Below are 19,474 nucleotides of genomic sequence, written 5' to 3' on the forward strand. Positions count from 1 at the left end.
ACATAGTATGTACTCTTTTATAATATTTGCCATAAAGTGCAGGATCATCATGCTACAAATCCATGGCCCCAACGAAGTTAAGAAACAAAGATGGTTCAAGGGAGTAGGGGATTCTTGAATCTCACTGAGAAAGGAAAATAGAATCAACCTGTGGGTATGGAGAGAGATAACTGGATGGGGGAGAGGATGGGGAGAGAGCAGGTGTGATAAAGCAGTTGGAGGACAGAGTGGGAGGGTAAGGAAGGGAGAACAAGAATCAGTGGGGGGGGGGCTTCTCAAGGATGAGATAGAAACATATGACAATGGAAAACCCCAGCAATTTATGAGGGTGATCCTAGCTAAGGTTCCTAGCAAAATGGAAGACATGGAACTTGAAAGGCTCATTGCCTGTAAGCAGAGTCTTCCAAAGAAGGGAATGGGAGAACAACCCACTCACAGAACATGAGATCCACAATTTGTCCTGTCTACAAGATGTGCAGAATAAAGTTGGAGTAGAAATTGATAGCAAGACTATCCAATGACTGACTGACACAGCTTGAGATCCATGCCATGAGAGACCATCCTTGAGAGCCAAACATTAGGCATAGCATGGGTAATCCTACCGGGGGGTGGGGGTGGGGATGAAGGACTGAAGTGAGAAGCACTCCTCTATTGTCTCTAATTCAGTTTCTGCTTCAAGGTTCCTGTCTTCAGATCCTCAAACATGGAATGTTACCTGAGAGTTGTATGATGAAATATTTGTTTCCTCCCAAGCTTATCACTGTCTTGTCATAGTAATAGAAAGCAAATTAAAGCTTCAAAACAGCTTTTACTGCTATTTTTTATGATTTTTTAAAATCTCATATGTGACCAGTCACCTCAAGATTCTAAAATGTGATCTTAGAGCCTATGCTATTGGTGTTCTGTTCAGGAAGTTGTCTCCTATGCCAACGTGCCAATGAGTACAAAGCCCTTCCACACATTTTCTTCTAACAGATTTAGTGTGTCTTCTTTTATGTTGAGGTCTTTGATCCAATTCAGATTTGTGCAGAGTGATAAATATGGATCTATTGGCATTTTCTACACGTAGACATCCAGTTAGACCAGAACCATTTGTTGAAGATGCTGAATTTTTTTCACTGTATGTTTCTTTTTTTCTTGTTCTTTTGGCTTCTTTGTCAAAAGTTAAGTATTCGTAGGTATGTGGATTTATTTCTGGGTCTTCTATTTGATTCCATTGATCCACCATTCTCTTTCTCTCCTAGCACGATGCAGTTTTTATTACTATTGCTCTGTATATCAGTTTGAGGTCAGAAATGGAGATACCTCCCTACGATCTGTTGTTGTACAATACTTTTTTTAGCAATTTTGGAGGTTTTTTTTGTTTGTTTGTTTTTCAATTGTGAAATTGAGAATTGTTCTTTCAAGTGCTGTAAGAATTGTGTTTGTATTTTGATGGGAATTGCATTGAATCTTTAGATTTCTTTTGGAAGGATGGCCATTTTCACAAGAAATGGGACCACATGAAACTGAAAAGATTCTGTAAAGTAAAGGACACTGTCATCAGAACAAATTGTCAGTCTACAGACTGGGAAAGAATCTTCACCAACCCTATATCTGACAGAGGGCTAATTTCCAGAATATATAAAGAACTCAAGAAGTTAAACAGCAACAAATCAAGTAATCCAATTAAAAAATGGGAGATAACCTAGAACCCCTGCACAGATGTAGAGCATAGCAGTTCAGTGTCCAAGTGGGTTACATAGTAATGGGAAGAGGGACTGCCTCTGACATAATCTGATTGGCCTGCTCTTTGATCTCCTCCCCCTGATGGGGGAGCAGCCTTACCAGGCCACAGAAGATGACAATGCAGCCACTTCTTTTTTTTTTTTTTAATGCAGTTTATTCAGGAACATTGAACAATCCTCGGACACCGGGGAAAGCCAGCCCACAGCTTAAATAGCCTCTGGGTAGCCAACCCAGGCGTGCCACGGGGGCAATGCAGATAGGTCCACATACATGGAAGCAAGCCAGATCCTTGGCCTTAGCCAAATGTGGAGTTGTTCGTGACAGAGAGCACTCACCATCGGGAAGGTGGAAGGAGGAAACCAGCTCCATCTTTAAGGCATAGCATTCCGCAGCTCTCTACAGTTCCCCCTTTTTGTTTTAGATGCATCAGGCAAGAGTAGAGGTCTGATCTCTGATATTAGAAATAAATTGGGACTTTGTACAGATGTTCATTTAGGTGTCATCCACCCAAAGAGCATCAGACCCGTCTGATACCTTTTTCTCAGAGGCGGGACCTGGGGCATCAACCCGCATGCAATCAGACATGCTCTTCTCTGGGTCCAAAGCGGCTGACCCTGAGTGCAGTGCTTAGCCTCGCATCCTGAGCGTATCATTTTAGCTTTTTATGGTATCCAACCATGCTTGGGGAGAATGTCCTGATGAGAACTGATAGACTAAGATCAGAAAGAAGGAGAGGAGGACCTCCCCTATCAGTGGACTTGGGGAGGGGCATGCATGCAGAAAGGGGAGGGAGGGTGGGATCAGGAGGGGAGGAGGGAGGAGCTTATGGGGGGATACAAAATGAATAAAGTGTAATTAATAAAAGTTAAATAAAAAATTTAAAAAATGGGGTACAGAACTAAACAGAGTATCCTCAATAAAGGAATAAAGAATGGCACAGAAACACTTAAAAAAATCCACAATGTCCTTAGTCATCAGAGAAATGTTAATCAAAAAGACCCAGTGATTTAACCTTACACCCATCAGAATGGCTAAGATCAAATACCCAAGTGACATTACATGCTCAAGAGGATGTGGAATAAAGGGAACACTCCTCCATTACTGGTGGGAATCTGAACTTGTACAACCGCTTTGGAAATCAATCTGGCACTTTCTCAGACAATTAAGAATAGTGCTTCCTCAAGATCCAGCTATACCACTCCTAGACATATATCCAAAAAAGGCTCAAGTATATTACAAGGACATTTACTCAATCATGTTTGCAGCACCTTTATTTGTAATACCCAGAATCTGGAAACAACCCAGATGTCCTTCAATGGAGGAATGGATACAGAAATTGTGGTACATTTACACAATGGAATACTACTCAGCAATCAAAAACAAGAAAATCGTGAAATTTGCAGGCAAATGGTGGGAACTAGGAAAGATCATCCTGAGTGAGGTATCCCAGAAGCAGAAAGACACACATGGTACATAATCACTTATAAGTGGATGCAATATAATATAGGATAAACATATTAAAATCTGAAAGAATCTAAGCAAGTAGGAGGACCCTGGGTAAGATGATCAATCCTCACTCAGAAAGGCAAATGGGTTGGACCCAGAAGAGGGAGAAAACAGTGAACAGGACAGGAGCCTACCACAGAGGGACTCTGAAAGACTCTACCCAGCAGGGTATCAAAGCAGAGGCTGAGACTCATAGCTAAATTTTGGGCAGAGGGCAGGGAATCTTATGAAAGAAGGGGGAGATAGAAATACCTGGGGAGGACAGGAGCTCCACCAGGAGAGCAATGGAATAAAAAAATTGGGGCACAGGGTTCTTTTCTGAGACTGATACTCCAACCAAGGACTATGCATGGAGATTACCTTGCGCCCTGCACAGATGTAGCCCATGGCAGCTCAGTCTCCAATTTGGTACCCTAGTAATGGGAACAATGACTGACTTTGGCATGAACCCAGTAGCTGGCTCTTTGATCAAACTCCCTCCTCTCCAATGTGGGAAGTGGCAGCCTCACCAGACCACAGAGGAAGACACTACAGCCACTCCTGATGAGACCTGATAGGCTGGTGTCAGATGGAAGGGGAGGAAGACCTCCTCTATCAGTGGACTTGGGGAGGGGCACATGAGATGAGGGAGGCTGGGATTGAGAGGGGATGCAAGAGGGGGCTATAGCTGGGATGCAAAGTGAATAAACTGTAATTAATAAAAAAATAAATTTAAAAAATTAATTAAAAAAGAACACGTAGACAGAGAACCTGTAGACACTAATGCGTAATGGCTTAGTTTCTACAATTCATCAAAATATGCCAATTTATTTTGTGAAAGATTGTTTTTCTTTTGATTTTGTGTTCAGTGTCATCTTGTCTGCATTTATAGCTGCACCAAACTTGCATTGCCCTTGGAGGTCACAGGTGTGTTATCAGATCTGGAGCTTCTTTAGTTTAAAACCAGGGCCTCTGGAAGGGCAGCCACTGCCAACTTCTCGGCCATCTCTCTAGACCTCAAATACATCACTTTCTTGGTCATGTGTTCTCCTGGATATTTTACAGTTCTATTTGATTCCAGAGTTCCAAAGTAGCTGCAGCACACAGTTTCTGTCAGCTCTCTAACTATTCCAGTGACAAACAGATCCCTAAGTGACCTATTTTTTTTCAACATGTGTGAATTTCTCATCACTGATTCTGCAGAACTGAAGGTTGTCAAATAATCTTAAAACAGAAAGAGAATATTAATTTTTTACACCTTTAAGAAAGAATTCTACCCAAATTGTATTTATCAAACTGGTACCTAATTTAATAAACAGAGCGGAGATTTAAAATTTATACCTCACAGAAAGTATGCGTGAGCAAAACATAAAATGAAATTAAATTACCATAGAAATGAATTGTTTTCTAAAACCCAGCACATTTCCTAATGGTCAAAACAGTGCCAAATAAACAGTTGTTTGCTGTTTTTCCATGTGATGACAAAGGCACTGTTAAATCGACATGCATATGACTCAGAATACACCTTCAATAACTGAATGACTGAATATGTGCAGGGGAAAAATAGACATTCATGGATTAGCTCTGTGGTCTATTTTTAAATCAGTTTAGGGAGGAGTGTTACTAAGGCAATTTTTAATTGTAGAGTGACACACATAAGCATTCCTAGGCCTGTCAATGTTGAAATTCATTAATTTCATTTTTTAATTTAAATATTTATTTTATATTTGTTTATGTGTTTGGATGTATATGTGTGCGACAGAGGGAGGAGAAAGAAAGAAGGAGAGAGAGAGAAACAGAGAGAGCAACAGAGGTGCTGAGGCTCAGAACCAAACTTTGGGCAGAGTGCCAGGAATCTTATCAAAGAAGGGGGGATGAAAGACCTGGAAGGGACAGGAGCTAGAACTAAACAGCACTTACTGAAGGGTTGAACACCACATCTACCTTAATCCAATAAACACTCCTGCAAACTGGTGTGATCCAAGTGTTAAACAAAGACATGAAACGATAGGAAAATATTACTCAGTACAGGTGTTTACATCATCCTCATTGTGAGAAATGGGCTGATTTTGTTAATGATATTTTTATTTGGTCATATAAATGTATTTTCTATTTTTTTCAATTACTTGTATAAACAATAATTTTGTTTGTTTTATAACCATAATCTTGATCATTGGTATAAGAGAAGTGCAAATCTACATGGAAATAACTGGCCAATGTGAAAGAAAAACTATAAAATAAGAATATCGTTCAATGTAAAGCATTCACATGCACTCTGAAGAGCAACACACACAGCACATTAAACTTTAAGTACGTATTGATTTTTTTTAATGAGTACTTATTGCTTACAATTGTTATGATAAAACCCTGGAACTAAAAGATTCTGACAAGGTATGGAAATAAGATAACAGTAAGATGAGCAAAGCATCTGACATGAAGCAGTGGGGTACAATCTTAATACAAAATGTCTTTTGAGCAAAAAGAAATGATCAGTAGTATTTGTTGAAACCCTGTAGAGTATTCAGTAATATTCCACAGTGTCCAAATTACTGAAATAAGCCTTTTGAATTTTCCCAATCATAAATTTCTGTAAGTTTAAATATGTACCAAAAAATGAGTTAAGTTTGAGTTACTTGATAAGTCCTGGAAAAAAAAACATAGGAGGGATATTTCTTTTTAAATGGTGAAGGAAGGCTAAGAGATAACCTAAAAGGTACAGGATTTGCCAGAACCTGATTTCAGAATCCCAGAGCCCATGTAAGACCAGATATGATAGAATGTGTTTGTAACCCCAGCAATCTTAGTGTGAGATGAGAGGCAAAGACAGGAAAATCTCCCAAAGCTTATGGCCTAACTACCCTGACATATTCAGAAGTGAACAAGAAGCTGTAAGTGAAACAAGGAGTCTGACACATCAGGATATTCTCTGACCTCCACAACATAGTGTGATATGTACAACTTGAAACCAAACAAATTAGCATGAACACTCACACACACATATACATAAACACATACATTTGAACATATACACATGGGCATTTCTAAAAGATAAAGGAGGTATTCTTACTTCAAGGAACTAGGTATAAAATTACGTAACAAATTAATGGTGGCAATTTTATTATCTAGAATTTTCTATTAAGTTTTAAATGGCATGAACACACTTGGTGAAGCACGTAAAATGATGCCAATGCCAAGTAAAGGAAATTGGGAACATTACTGAAAAAAAAAGTCAGTTATCAATATTATTTCTAGCACAAAAACTTTCCATATAACAGTTTTAAAATAATTACTAATTATATATATACATATATATGTATGTTATGTAGATATACATATATATGTATATATATATTTGTATATACGTATGTGTATTTGTATATATGTATATGTATGTATATATGGGTATGTGTGAGTGCCTGGATTTATATCTTTGCGTCTCGTCCATGCCTTGGCATGCAAAAGCAAAAAGAAAGTGTAAAAACCCCTGGAAATGAAGTTGCAGATGATTTTGAGCCACCTTTTAGGTGCCATAAATTGAAGCCTTGCCCTCTGCAAGAGCAACAAGTGTTCTTAGCCACTGAACTATATCTGCAGCCTTTCAATTACACTTTTAAAGTTATGGCTTCAGAAGAAAACGCTGAGCATATTTTGAAGAAGTCTACAAATCTTGACAAAGGTTAATAAATACCAACTGCACTTCCATTATTTTTTCTCATTTTGATTTTTATTACAGTCTGGTTAACGAAATATGAGTTTATATCAAGAGATAATGTCATTCTTCACACAGATCTGATGGATGTTAGTTCATGAGTTTGTAGGTTTTCTCTTGCTTCCTTTGTTGTTGAAATCTATCTTTAATCCATGGTAGTCTAATAAGATACAGGGGTTACAGTGACACAATATTCATATATGGATCAACATCCTCCCATCAGCAGATCTTCGGGGACTTCCTAGTAGGTTTCTTTGGATAATTCTTTACCTGTACATCTATTGAATAACACATGACAATGATTAACAAAGCAGTGGATCCCTGAAATTGCTCTAAACCCAAAGCATTGACTATATCTTCAGAAAATGCATAACACCCCTCTTCTTGATGACTTTATACTGGAAACGTTATTTTTAATGTAATGCTGAAATATAATGCTTTTAATAATGTTTCTTTAAATTAATTAAAATATAAAACTTCTTTAAAAATGGTACAGGAGTTAATTCAATTTTCTTGTATCTGGTATGGCTTCCTTTGTAGCCAATAATATGATCAATTTTGTAGAATGTTCTATGAATTGCTATTCCTTTCTGTTTGGGTAAAATATTCTGTACGTATCTGTTAGGTCTATTTGAATTATGGAATCTTTTAGTTTAATTACTTTTCTGTTTAGTTTCTGTCTTTTTGACCTGTGCTTTGGTGAGAGTGAGGTGTTGAAGTCTCCCACTGTGAATGTGTGAAGATTGATGTGTGATGTAAGCTTTAGTAATGTTTCCTTTGCAAATGTGGGTGCTCCTGTATCTGGGCCATAGATGTTCACAATTGAGATGTCATCTTGGTGAATTCTTTCTTTTGATTAGTATGCAGTCTTCTTTCTTGCCCTTTTTTATTAATTTTGGTTGAAAGTCTATTTTATTAGATGTGTTTCTTGGGTCTATTTGCTTGGAAAGCTTTTTCCAGCCTTTTACTTTGAAGTAATGTCTATCTTTGTTGTTATGGTGCCTTTCTTTTATACAGCAGAATGATGGGCCCTGTTTATATATCCATCCTGTTATCCTATATCTTTTGGGAGCAAAATAAATCCGTTGATATTGAGAGATATTAATGACCAACGATTGCTAGTTCCTGCTATTTTAATGTTGGTTGTAATGTGTTTGTGTGTTTCTTTTCTGCTGCTTTTTCTTCAGTGGCTTTAATTATTTCCTATGTTTTCTTGGGTATACTCTTCTTCTTTCCATTGGGGTTTTCCTTCTAATATCTTCTGTAAGGCTGGGTTTCTTTGTAGATAATGCGTAAATTTGGTTTATCATGTAATATCTTGTTTTCTTCATCTTTGGTGATTAAAAGTTTTTCTGGGTATGGTTGCTTGTCCAACATATGTTTTCTTTTAGGGTCCATATAATATCTGCCCAGGCTCTTCTGGTTTTCATAGTTCTCACAACAGACTTCTGCTGAGAAGTCAGATGTGATTCTGATTGTTCTGTCTTTATATGCCACTTGGCCTTTTTCCTTACAGCTTTTGATATTTTTCTATGCTCTGAATATTTAGTGTTTTGATTATTATGTGGTGTGAGGATTTTCTTTTCTGGTCCAATCTATATAGTGCTCTGTATGCTTCATTTATGATTCTAGCATCTCTTTCTTTAGGTTGGAGAAATTTTCTCCTTTGATTTTGTTGAAAATATTTTCTGGCCCTTGAAAGTGGGAATGCAGTCTCTTTCTTCTATTTCTATTTTTCTTAGGTTTCCTTTTTTCATGGTATCCTTTATTTCTTAGATGTTTTGTGTCACAAATTTTTTTATTTAACATATTCTTCGATTGGTGTATCAATTTCTCCCATTTGTCTTCTAAACCTGAGATTTTTTTTTCCATCTTTTGTATTCTGTGCGAGATGCTTACCTCTGTAGTAACTGTTTTCTTCCCTAAGTTTTCCATTGCCAGGTTTTCCTTAGGTTGGGTTTTCATTATTATTTCTGTTTCTATTTTCAGGTCTTGGACTATCTTCTTCATTTCCTTTACTTGCTTATTTGTATTTTCCAGTATTTCTTTAAGTGATTTATTAACTTCTTGTTTAAGGACCTCTCTAGCTGCTTGATTGTATTTCCTTGTATTTCTTTAAGAGATTTATTCAGTTTCTCCTTAAATGTCTCAATCACCTTCAAAAGCATAGATTTAAGGTTATTTTCTTGTGTTTATGTTGTGTTAGGATGTCCAGGGTTGCTTGCAGTGAGATAACTCTGTTCTAGGTCCCATATTGCCCTGGATTTTGTTGATTGTGTTCTTTTGCAATCCTTTAGCCATTTGTTTGTGTCTGACATTGGCTAGTTGTTCCTGGTTCATTTCTGGATTTCTCAAGGGTGAGGGAAGAGCCCTGAGCAGGAGGCTGGATGTTCATAGAGCAGCCCTCCTGGGGTGGTGGGTGTGGTTGCAGACTGGCTGCTGGATCCTAGGCAATAGCTTGAAGTTCTCAGGTGACTGTGTCTCAATTAAGCTCACAGGGTGTGGATTGGATTTGGGGTGTATACCCTGTATGATCCAGAGGACAAGCAGGGCTCCTCAGGAACCCAGGAGGCCTCTTCTTGCTAGGGTACCTCCCAGGGTCAGCAGATCTCTTTCTGGTCTCTGAGCTTGTCAAGCTGCCTAGACACCGTCCTGGCTGCTCGCTACAGCTTTGGAGTGAGATGCCATATGCTTCTCAGTTCTGATTGTTCTCTTCAGGGTAGACCACGGTATAGCCGTGGACTGGAGGCTGAGACCGTTTCCTTGCATCCGGGGAGTCAGGTAGCCAGAGACTGAAACTAAACGCCCCTGGAACCTGGCGGCTTTCCTTGGAAATATGGGAAAGCTGAGTGGGTAAAGGCTGGAACGGAGTATCTTGAAACCCGGGAGCTTTCCCTGGAATGGTGGGATTAGCCAGGTGGTTGAAGGCTGAGAAGGCTAGTTCCCAGCTTCCCTTCCAACATATGAAATATTGGAATCGATCAAATTGCCAGGCTTGGTGGCAAACATCTAGAAACAGTGTGGTGCTCTGAATAACACTCTCAGTGAGTCTGTCTGCCCTCCTGCTTCCTCATCAGAAGCTAGGTACAGTCTGTATCACTGAGTTCTTGCATAGACACAACTCAATTATGCAAATTGTGACAGCAATCATAATAAAACAGTGGCAGTGATGAATTGCACGTGAGAAATAAGCATACTTCTTAAACTGGTTACTTAGAATTCTCTTCAATGATAACACCTCTCTCTCCTGTGAACAGCTTTGGGAAATACAGTGGAAGTTTCCCAACTGAGGCCCAATATTTTTGAGTCAAGAAGGGAACAATTTCTCTTGCACAGTTGTACATTCAGACCTCAGTGTGACCTAACCCACTTTGACTAGTTATAACCTTCCTTTCACTAAAGCCAGAATTTCCTTTCTAAAAAATTACTCTCAGAAATGTAATTTTCTGGTTTAAGAGTCAGACAATAATTTGCATAGACAAGGAGCTCTTATGTATGAAAAGGAATGGAGAAAAAAATTTTCCAACCCACTGAGATAACTAGTGTGTGTTGAGCACAGAATCGCTCAGGTGAATAGAAACCATTTTCATCCTTGGAAGAGCTAAGCTGAGTAACCCCTGCTGCTTTTCATGGTCTTTTAACACAATGATTTCCTTATCAACATTTTTTATTCCTAAAGCACTTGAGACATGAAAACTGTCCATTCCACATTTACACAAAAGACTCCATGACAACCTGTTTTGTACATTTATCAAACTGGCTAGATGCCTCGGCAGTTAAGACCACTTAGTGCTATTGCAGAGAACTGAGGTTTGGTTTTCATCACCCACATCAGTTTACTCACAACTGCTTGTTTCAGATCCAAAGGTTCTTTTTCCCTCTTATGGGTACCAGAATAATACACATGAACTCTTGCAGCTTCAGACACATATACATACATGCAAAATTAAAAAAAAACAACAACAACTATAATCTTTAAAAATAGAGCAGGAGAAATGGCTCAGTGGATAAAGGTGCTTGCTGTCAAGCCTGAGGACCTGATGACCTTATGGTTTGCTTCTCATGACCTAACTGTTAGAAAAAGAGAACTTGACTGCAAATTGTAATCTGACCTCTAAAATATGGTATGGTTCATGCGTGGCCACACACATGAAATAAATAAAGTGTTATTTTAAAACTTTAAAATATTTACAAAAGCTATAAATTTGTGGAATATTTTAGTACAATTATAATATTTTAATGAGTATTAGCTCTAGAAAATTTAAGTTTATGAACACCTATAAGCATGTTAATCGTCACTTTGTTTAAGTAGTTCTAACAAAATCTGTAACTGGTGGTGACTGTCTCAAACTGGATGGTTTTCCCTTCACATCTTATATTCTCACTTGAAGCTGTTGTCAAGCATAAGGACCTGATGTTGATGCTACAAAAACCATGTTAACAAAACAAACAAACAAACAAAAAAAACAAAACAAAAACTAAGAAAACCAGACCTTAGAGAGGTATCTTCATAGTTAACAGTTCTTGCTGCTCTTCCAGAAGTCCTAAAGTCCCAGGTCAGGTGGCTCACAACTGCCCATAACTGCATTTCCAGGAGACTGAGGCTGGATTCTTCCAGCTCAGCTAGCATTATCTCACATGCACATGACTTAAATAACATAAGCCAATGTTTCAAGGCCAGGTATGGTGGGGTGTTCTTGCAAACTCAGAGCTGTGGAAATGCCTGCCTGTGTGTCTCAGCAGTCAGCCTAGGATAATTGGTTAGCTCTGTGTAGAGGATGAGACCTGTCTCAAGAAAGAAGTAGAAGGCACCTAAGAAACAGTGCCTGAGGTTGTCATCTGGTCTCCTTATGCAAGCATACACACATGTGCATCCATGCACATATATGTATACATGTTTGTGCATGCAAACTTTTATGTGGGATGGTTTTACTGATATATGTCTGTGGTTTTGGTTTTAATCAGTGTATCAGTTATCCAAATGAATGCCTTTCTCACTGCTGCCCTGATCCTTTCCATAGCTACAGTACAGGTGACCTTTTGTTCTTTTCTAAAGTGTCTTCTATGCAGTTGACCAAAACCAAGAATCAGTATACAGAAGCTAGTGGAGACTTACACAATTAGAGAAGAAATATTTCCAAATATATCATGAACTGGAACAGCTTCCAGACTGTTATTTCTCATTAATAAAGAGAATGTTAGCAGGGATAATTTATGGGGAAAACTTTCCCCAGCAGAACAGAAGTGTGTACGTGCCTGGGATTTTCTTTTCCACTGAGATGTGTGAGGGATATACTATTCTGCATCACCTGAAACTGAGGGATTCTTTCTAAAATAAATGTTAAAAAAGAGTGCCAGCACTAATGGCACAATAAAGTTGACAAGTTGAAAATATAATGTCAGAAATGTAAAAAAAATAAAGTTCTCATAGCAACATGAACTCACCATATGGCACATAATGTCTAAATTATGGGGGATTTAACAACTGAAGTAAACTAAAATATTACTCTGGAAAAATAAAAAAATAAGATTTGATCCAAATTTCAAGAGTTCATAATTATGTCTTGATAAGTAAAGTTTATAATATTTATGAACCATGATTTTTACTTTAATTCATATTTAAGACAGAAGATGAAAGTATTTTACTCTTGGGTGGATGTAAACAACAATCTGCATGTTTCGTGTTATTGTTTTAAGTTTTATTGTTTAATATATGTATAATGATGTTAACAGGTATAGGATATTTCTGTACATGTTTATGTTGTGTAAGTACATCTTTGCCACCCCTTTTCTTATCATACAGTGGAAGAGAGTGCAGCAAGCCAACTCAGCTGGTAAAGCTATTTACCACCAAAACTGATGACCTGAGCTTTGGCTCTGAGCCCCACAGGATAGAGGGGGAGAAATTAATGCTGTAAGTTGTCCTCTGACCTTCACATTCTCATGGTTGCTTTTGGGTACCCACCTTCCCAACACACACAATAAATGAAATGTTTAAGATGTAGACCATAATTCTGTATTGTAGAGCAAAGAAATGTTCTAAAAAAATGCCTGTACTCGGCAATCTCTGAACAGTGGCAATACCTCTCCTTTAGGAATGGCTTCTGCCATATGCTCACCCAGGAAAGCCAAAATGATACCATGTGACAGAAATCAAGCCTTTCTCTGTGACTCAGATGGATTCCAATTCTCAATGTGTTGCAGAACAACCCTTCTAATTTATTAATGTATTTAATTCAATTTTAAATTAGGTTAGCACAATTCAAGATATGCAAATAAAACTATTCATTGGGAACCTGAGAGATAACTTAATGGGTGAGTGTATGTTGTGAAACATAAGGAAATGAGATCTGATCCTCAGTACCCACAAGGAAAAGCCAGGTTTGTGGTGCTTCCCCATATATCCAGAGCTAGGGTGGAGATGGGGCACAGAAGCGCAGATCTCTGGTGCTTGCTGGTCAGCCAGAGTAGCAAATTAAGTGAGCTCCAGAACACACTCAGAGACCCAGTCATGAGAAGTAAGCTAGACAGCTGAACAGATGACCCATTTGAAAGGTCAGTTAATAGAAAGTCATATCACTGAAAGGGATAACCAGCTCCTGCAACTCCTGCAAGTTGCTCCTTCACAGGTGCTCCTCACCATTTGCACATACACACATAAATGCATACAGACACAATACATAAACATAATGGTTAAAAAATTACAAAAAAAATGTAAAAGGAAAAAACAATGTGGAGAAATGAATGAAGAAACCTGATATCAACGTCTGGCCTTTGCACCTACACATGTGAGAGATTGCACCCGCACACAGGAGTGCAAATACCTGTACACAACACACACACACACCACAATCATCCATGAGTTTCAAGTCTGACCGTGCATTCTCTATCCCATTTTCCTACCTGTTCTGTTTACTGTTCTGTGCCACAGCTCTCCACAAATAACCCTATCTACCTCCTCTCTATTCTTTTCTTTAATTTTCCTTTCTTCACCTTTTTGTTCTCATTTCCATGGTATTTCCTGTTCCTCTTTTCTCCTTTTGTTCTGTGGTTTGCAGAAATTTATCCAGTGTTTTCTGATAGTAATTTAATGGAAGACTGACAATTCAGTCTCATAAAACTGTGGTGTCTCACCTTCATTGGAATTTTTTTGAACTCTTCCTGAATGAAAAAAACAACACTATAGCTTAACACACAACCTATGCAACCCCAGATCCCTCAAGATTTTATCCCTCTAGCTGTTGATTTTGGTCTGGGGTTATAGGGACTTTTCTAATGACCAGAATTAGCTTTCTGCTACATCCCAAATTCTAACAATGAGATTCTTTCAGGATCTGTGAACTTTTTCATGTCACATTTATATTTGAAGAATACCTTATTACTATTTATTCATGTGCCACTTCTTTGTTGAAAGGGTTTGAAATAGGATGAAATAAAAGTCATAAATAATAAAGCTAATGCAACTAGGGTGATTTTTTTTAAAAGAATCAGATAAAGAATTTCTGTGACTCCACATGTGGTTAAATGTGCTCCCTGGAAGCCACACGGTGGATGGGCATGTTGTCGCATTTAAGATCCTCATCAGAGAAATGAAAGCTGCCAATCAAACAAAAGTGTTACATTGTATTCTGCATACATACTGAACAGAAGTTTCTCGTATAGCAACTCTGAGAGGAAGTACTGTAGATGATAATATCACAGCCATAATCTACCTTTGACTAAATGTGAAACTGGTTTTCAGCTTTTGAATTTTTATTGTCTAACTTCTTTGTTTGTTTGTTTGTTTTTGGACACAGGGCTTCTCTGGTAGCCTTGGCTATCCTTGACTTTCTCTGTAGACCAGGCTGGCTTCTTACTCTGTGACCTTCTGTCTTTGCCTCTCTGAGTGCAGGTATGTGTCACTGTCTAAGTTAAACATATTCTTTGACTAAGAATACCACAATATTCTAGTTAAGTCACTGTCAATAGCCACATATATTGTTCATGTCTTACAGATGCTTGTTAAATTATTTTCTTAAAGAATATTCATCAGTATAAGGTCACACAATGTTTTTTTTTAAATAATAAAGAAAACACACATAACATATTTACTCTGCATTTTACTCCCCAAACACAAGTTTAGGTGAACAGTTTACCCAAAAGTTAATTCTACATGACAATGCCCATTATTCATACTACACACACACACACACACACACACACACACACACACACACACGCGCACACACACACACACACACACACACACACACACACACACGGAACTTCCTGCCTTCTCCCTGAAAACCACTAAGTCCAGTCAGTACTGCTTATATATGCATGTGGGTATGAGGCCCAGACATTCTGCAGAGAGTGAGAGACCTTGGGACACTCATCCCTAAATGGGAGGTCTCCATCAAACTCCTCCCTTCAAATCTCAGGGAACCTTCCAGAAGAAGAGACAGGGAGAATGTAAAAGCCAGAGGTAATGGAGGACGGCAAGAAAACAAAGTCCTCTACACCAAAATAAGCAAAGCTCATGTAAAGTCTTAAACATTAAAGCAGCATGCACAGGATTGTATGGGTCTGTACCAGGTCCTCTGTGTATATATTATGGCTTCCAGTTTAGTGTTTTTGTGGAGCTCCTGAATGTGAGAATGAGTGTGTCTGTGATTGTTATGCCTTTTTTTAGGCTCTTTTGTTTCTGTTGACTTATCTTGTCCAACTTTAATGTGACAGTGCTTGTTTTATCTTATTATATATTGTTCTTTGTAAAGGAAACTCTTATGAGTCTAGGGTTCGATGGTTTGATTAGGCTGATTAGCCAATGAGCTAAGGATCTGCCTCTCTCTGACTCACCTATCTCTGGGATCATCACGGCTTGCTCCCTTAACTAGCTTTTTTTTTAACTTTTATTAATTACACTTTATTCATTTTGTATCCCCCCATAGGCCCCTCCCACCTCCCCTCCCGGTCCCACCCTCCCCCCCCTTTCTGCATGCATGCCCCTTCCCAAGTCCACTGATAGGGGAGGTTCTCCTCTCCTTCTTTCTGATCTTAGTCTATCAATTCTCATCAGAAGTGGCTGCATTGTCAGGGTTCTAGGAACTTCCCAGAGACTCATACTCCAACCAGGGACTATTCATGGAGATAACCTAGAACCCTTAACTAGCTTTTTATCTGGATGCAAAAAAATCTAAACATGCCAGGCCACAGAGGAAGAGAATCCAGGCAGTCTTGGTAAGATATTATAAGATACGGGCAGATGGCAATAGTAGAGAACTCCCCCTTTTCACAGACTAGGGGAAGAAGATGGGGTAGGAAGACTGATGGAGGGTGGGACTGGAAGAGTTGAGAGACAGGGCTTCAATCAGAATATATACTGAATAAATTGAAAGAAAATTAAAAAATCTGAATTCAGTTCCTTCTGCTTGTGCAGCAAACACTTTACCAACTGATGTACCTTACTATGCCCTGATTCCTTTATGGTTTTTGTTTTGTTTTTTGTTTTGTCATGTCTTCCGTTCCCTCTGACTCTTTTCTCATTCTTTCTGCCTCTTCTTCTGCTGTGTTTCCTGAGCTCTAAGGAGAAGAGTTTGATAGAGACATCCAATCAAGAAGGTGCAAAGAACTGAAGAACACAAACACATACATAGAATGCCATTCCATTCCTTGAAAGACATTTATCACTACTATGAACTAACTAGCATCTTTAATAGTAATAGCATTAGAAAAAAAAACCCACAATGAAAACGATTTTAAAACGATCTTTCCTCGTAAAGATGATTTTGGTGATGTGTTGTTGTTATTATTATTGTTCCAACAGTCAGTAAGAGGTGCTGGAAGAACAAGCTTCTCTTTTACCCTACCTCTCCATGTTCTTAGATTAAAAAGAAAAATCTATCTTTTCTTTATTATTTACCATTAGTACATACATTTCTGGGATTTGTCGGGAGTGTTTCCTGATTTATTAAAATCATGTTGGTAGTGCTCTGAGAAGCTGCCGCTCTCCCAGAGCACATGTACATAAAGTTTTGTCAGTTCCCAACACCAACATGGAGCACTTCACTATTACCTGCAAAACCAGTTCCCAGGGATCTGCCACCTTCTTCTGGGCTCTTTGTGAACCTGCGTACATGGGGCAAAGACTTACTGAGACAGACACTTGCAAGTATAAAGGCATAACAAACATTTAAAAATGCCTTTTACAAGAAAAAAAAATTGTATAGACATTTCATCCCAAAGACATTTATCTAATGCTTTTTAATGAAATTGTGGAGCCCAGTACCATAGCAACAAATTTGAACAAAAATGACAATGCAATCATCCAAAAAGTTAAAAAAAAAAAAGCAGCAGCCCATGGGAATGAGTGGAATCACTGCATACAGCAGAGTAGGCACTGTGATGACTGTACTGGCGCTGAGGGTCAAGGGCACTATAGCTAAGGAAGAAACAAACTCAAATGAGGTAATTGCCTCCAGAGAATGGTCAGGAGGAACAGAGATCAACTTGGAACTACATTGCAGAAGATAATGTCATGCAGGCAGTACCGATATGGTAGAGATATGGTAGCATTTGATCCTGGTAGTCCAGAATAAATGGACCATCAGAAAATATAAACAAAATTAAAAACCAGGCCCCATGAATTGTGAAAGTTATATTACCCAGAGGGAACAGAACAACAAATCTGTATACCTAAAGAAACTAATCAAGAGGAAGGACTCTTGCTAAAATGCTCAATTCCTATCCAGAAAGACAAAGAGGCTGGACATCAGAAGAAGGAGAAAAGAGGGAACAAGTCAGGAGCCTGACACAGAGGACCTCTGAAAAGCTCTACCCTGCAGACTATCAATGTAGATGCTGAGACTTATGGCAACCTTTGGGCAGAGTGCAGGGAATCTTAAGAAAGAAGTGGGAAACAGTAAGATCTGGAGAGGACAGGAACTCCACAAGGAGAGCAACAGAACCAAAAAATGTGAGCACAGGGGTCTTTCTTGAGACTGATACTCCAACCAAGGACTATATGCATGGAGATAACCTAAGATCCCTGCACAGATGTAGCCCAGAGCAGTTCAGTATCCAAGTGGATTTCATTGTAATAGGAACAGGGACTGTCTCTGACATGAACTGATTGACCTGCTCTTTAATTGCCTCTCCCTGAGGGTGAAGCTACATTACCAGGCCACAGAAGAAGACAATGCAGCCACTCCTGATGAGACCTAATAGACTAGGATTAGAAGGAAGGAAAAGAAGACTTCCCCTATCAGTGGACTTGGGGAGGGGCATGAATGCAGAGGGTGGAGGAAGGTAGGGATTGGGACAGGAGGAGGGAGAGAACCACAGGAAGGATAAAAAGTGAATAAAATGTAATTAATAAAGAAAAACAACAACAACAGCAAAGGAAACAACACCAACAAAAACAAAACAAAAATGCCTGGTATATAATGCTGGAAACCTGAAATGTAGGCCATTGTGAACTGTGGACTTCTGGAGAAGAGTGGAAAGGATGATGACCAAGTCTGACTCTCTTGTTTGTTTCACCATAGACAATGGTGGCTTCACTTTGATAAATGTTTTATTGAATTGGTAATGCCTTTAAGTTTTTCTTTAAACACACACACAAAAAATATATATATTAACAAAATAATAGTATGAAGGTGTAGGACCTTGCCTTAGTGTAGAAAAGCACATGTTGTGCCAGCATAAGGATAGGATTTTGAATTTCTAGCAACAATGTGATAAGCCAGGCATGGGTGAGGGACTCTGACAGCGTGAGGACACAGACAGGAGAGTCATTAGCCTTGTTTGCTGCCAGCTTAGCAACAGGTTCAATGAGAGACCATATCTCAAGAGCACAGAGTATCAAATGACACAGCTGGATGCCTAATGTAACCTTCTGGTCTCCGCACACACTATCTGCCCCAACATACACTCTCGTGAGACCACAGAAGGTATGTCTCTGTATGCAGATTCCGAAGGAGGAACAATTGTAAAATGTGTTATTTCTACAAATATACCACTTCGGCCAGTCTCAAGAAAAATAATTTCATCATAGAAAATAGTTTCTAATGAATAAAATCCCTGGATATATATTTCCAATTACTGCAGCAGGATGATGAGGGGGCAAGGCTCCAGGAAGAAAGATTTGGGATCACTCCCCGAACAAATAGAAGCCTGAGAAGCAAGGCTACAAACTGCTCCAGACAGTCGTTTATCCCTGTTATTCAGACTATTAATATTAATGCATTCAGGGAGAGACAGCTAGGGACCTACTCTTCTGTCTTTCTGTGTAGAGTCTAAATATTGCATGATCTTGAATAAATGGAGTGTTACTGATGCCGTTTTTTTCTCAAATGAAGGAACACCAGAGAGCCATCCTTTATCTTCTCTCTCTCTCTCTCTCTCTCTCTCTCTCTCTCTCTCTCTCTCTCTCTCTTTCTCTCTCTTATTTGGTTTGAGTTTTTTCCTAAAATAGCTCAAAACAAACCAAAATAAAATCACAAACAAAGTCCTAGTGTATAAAGGTACACAGGTTTGGACAGTGTGGCTTGAGAACAGCTGATCTTTTCTCTT

Source organism: Meriones unguiculatus, chromosome 18, assembly GCF_030254825.1.
Source record: "Meriones unguiculatus strain TT.TT164.6M chromosome 18, Bangor_MerUng_6.1, whole genome shotgun sequence".
NCBI classification, from domain to species: Eukaryota; Metazoa; Chordata; class Mammalia; order Rodentia; family Muridae; genus Meriones; species Meriones unguiculatus.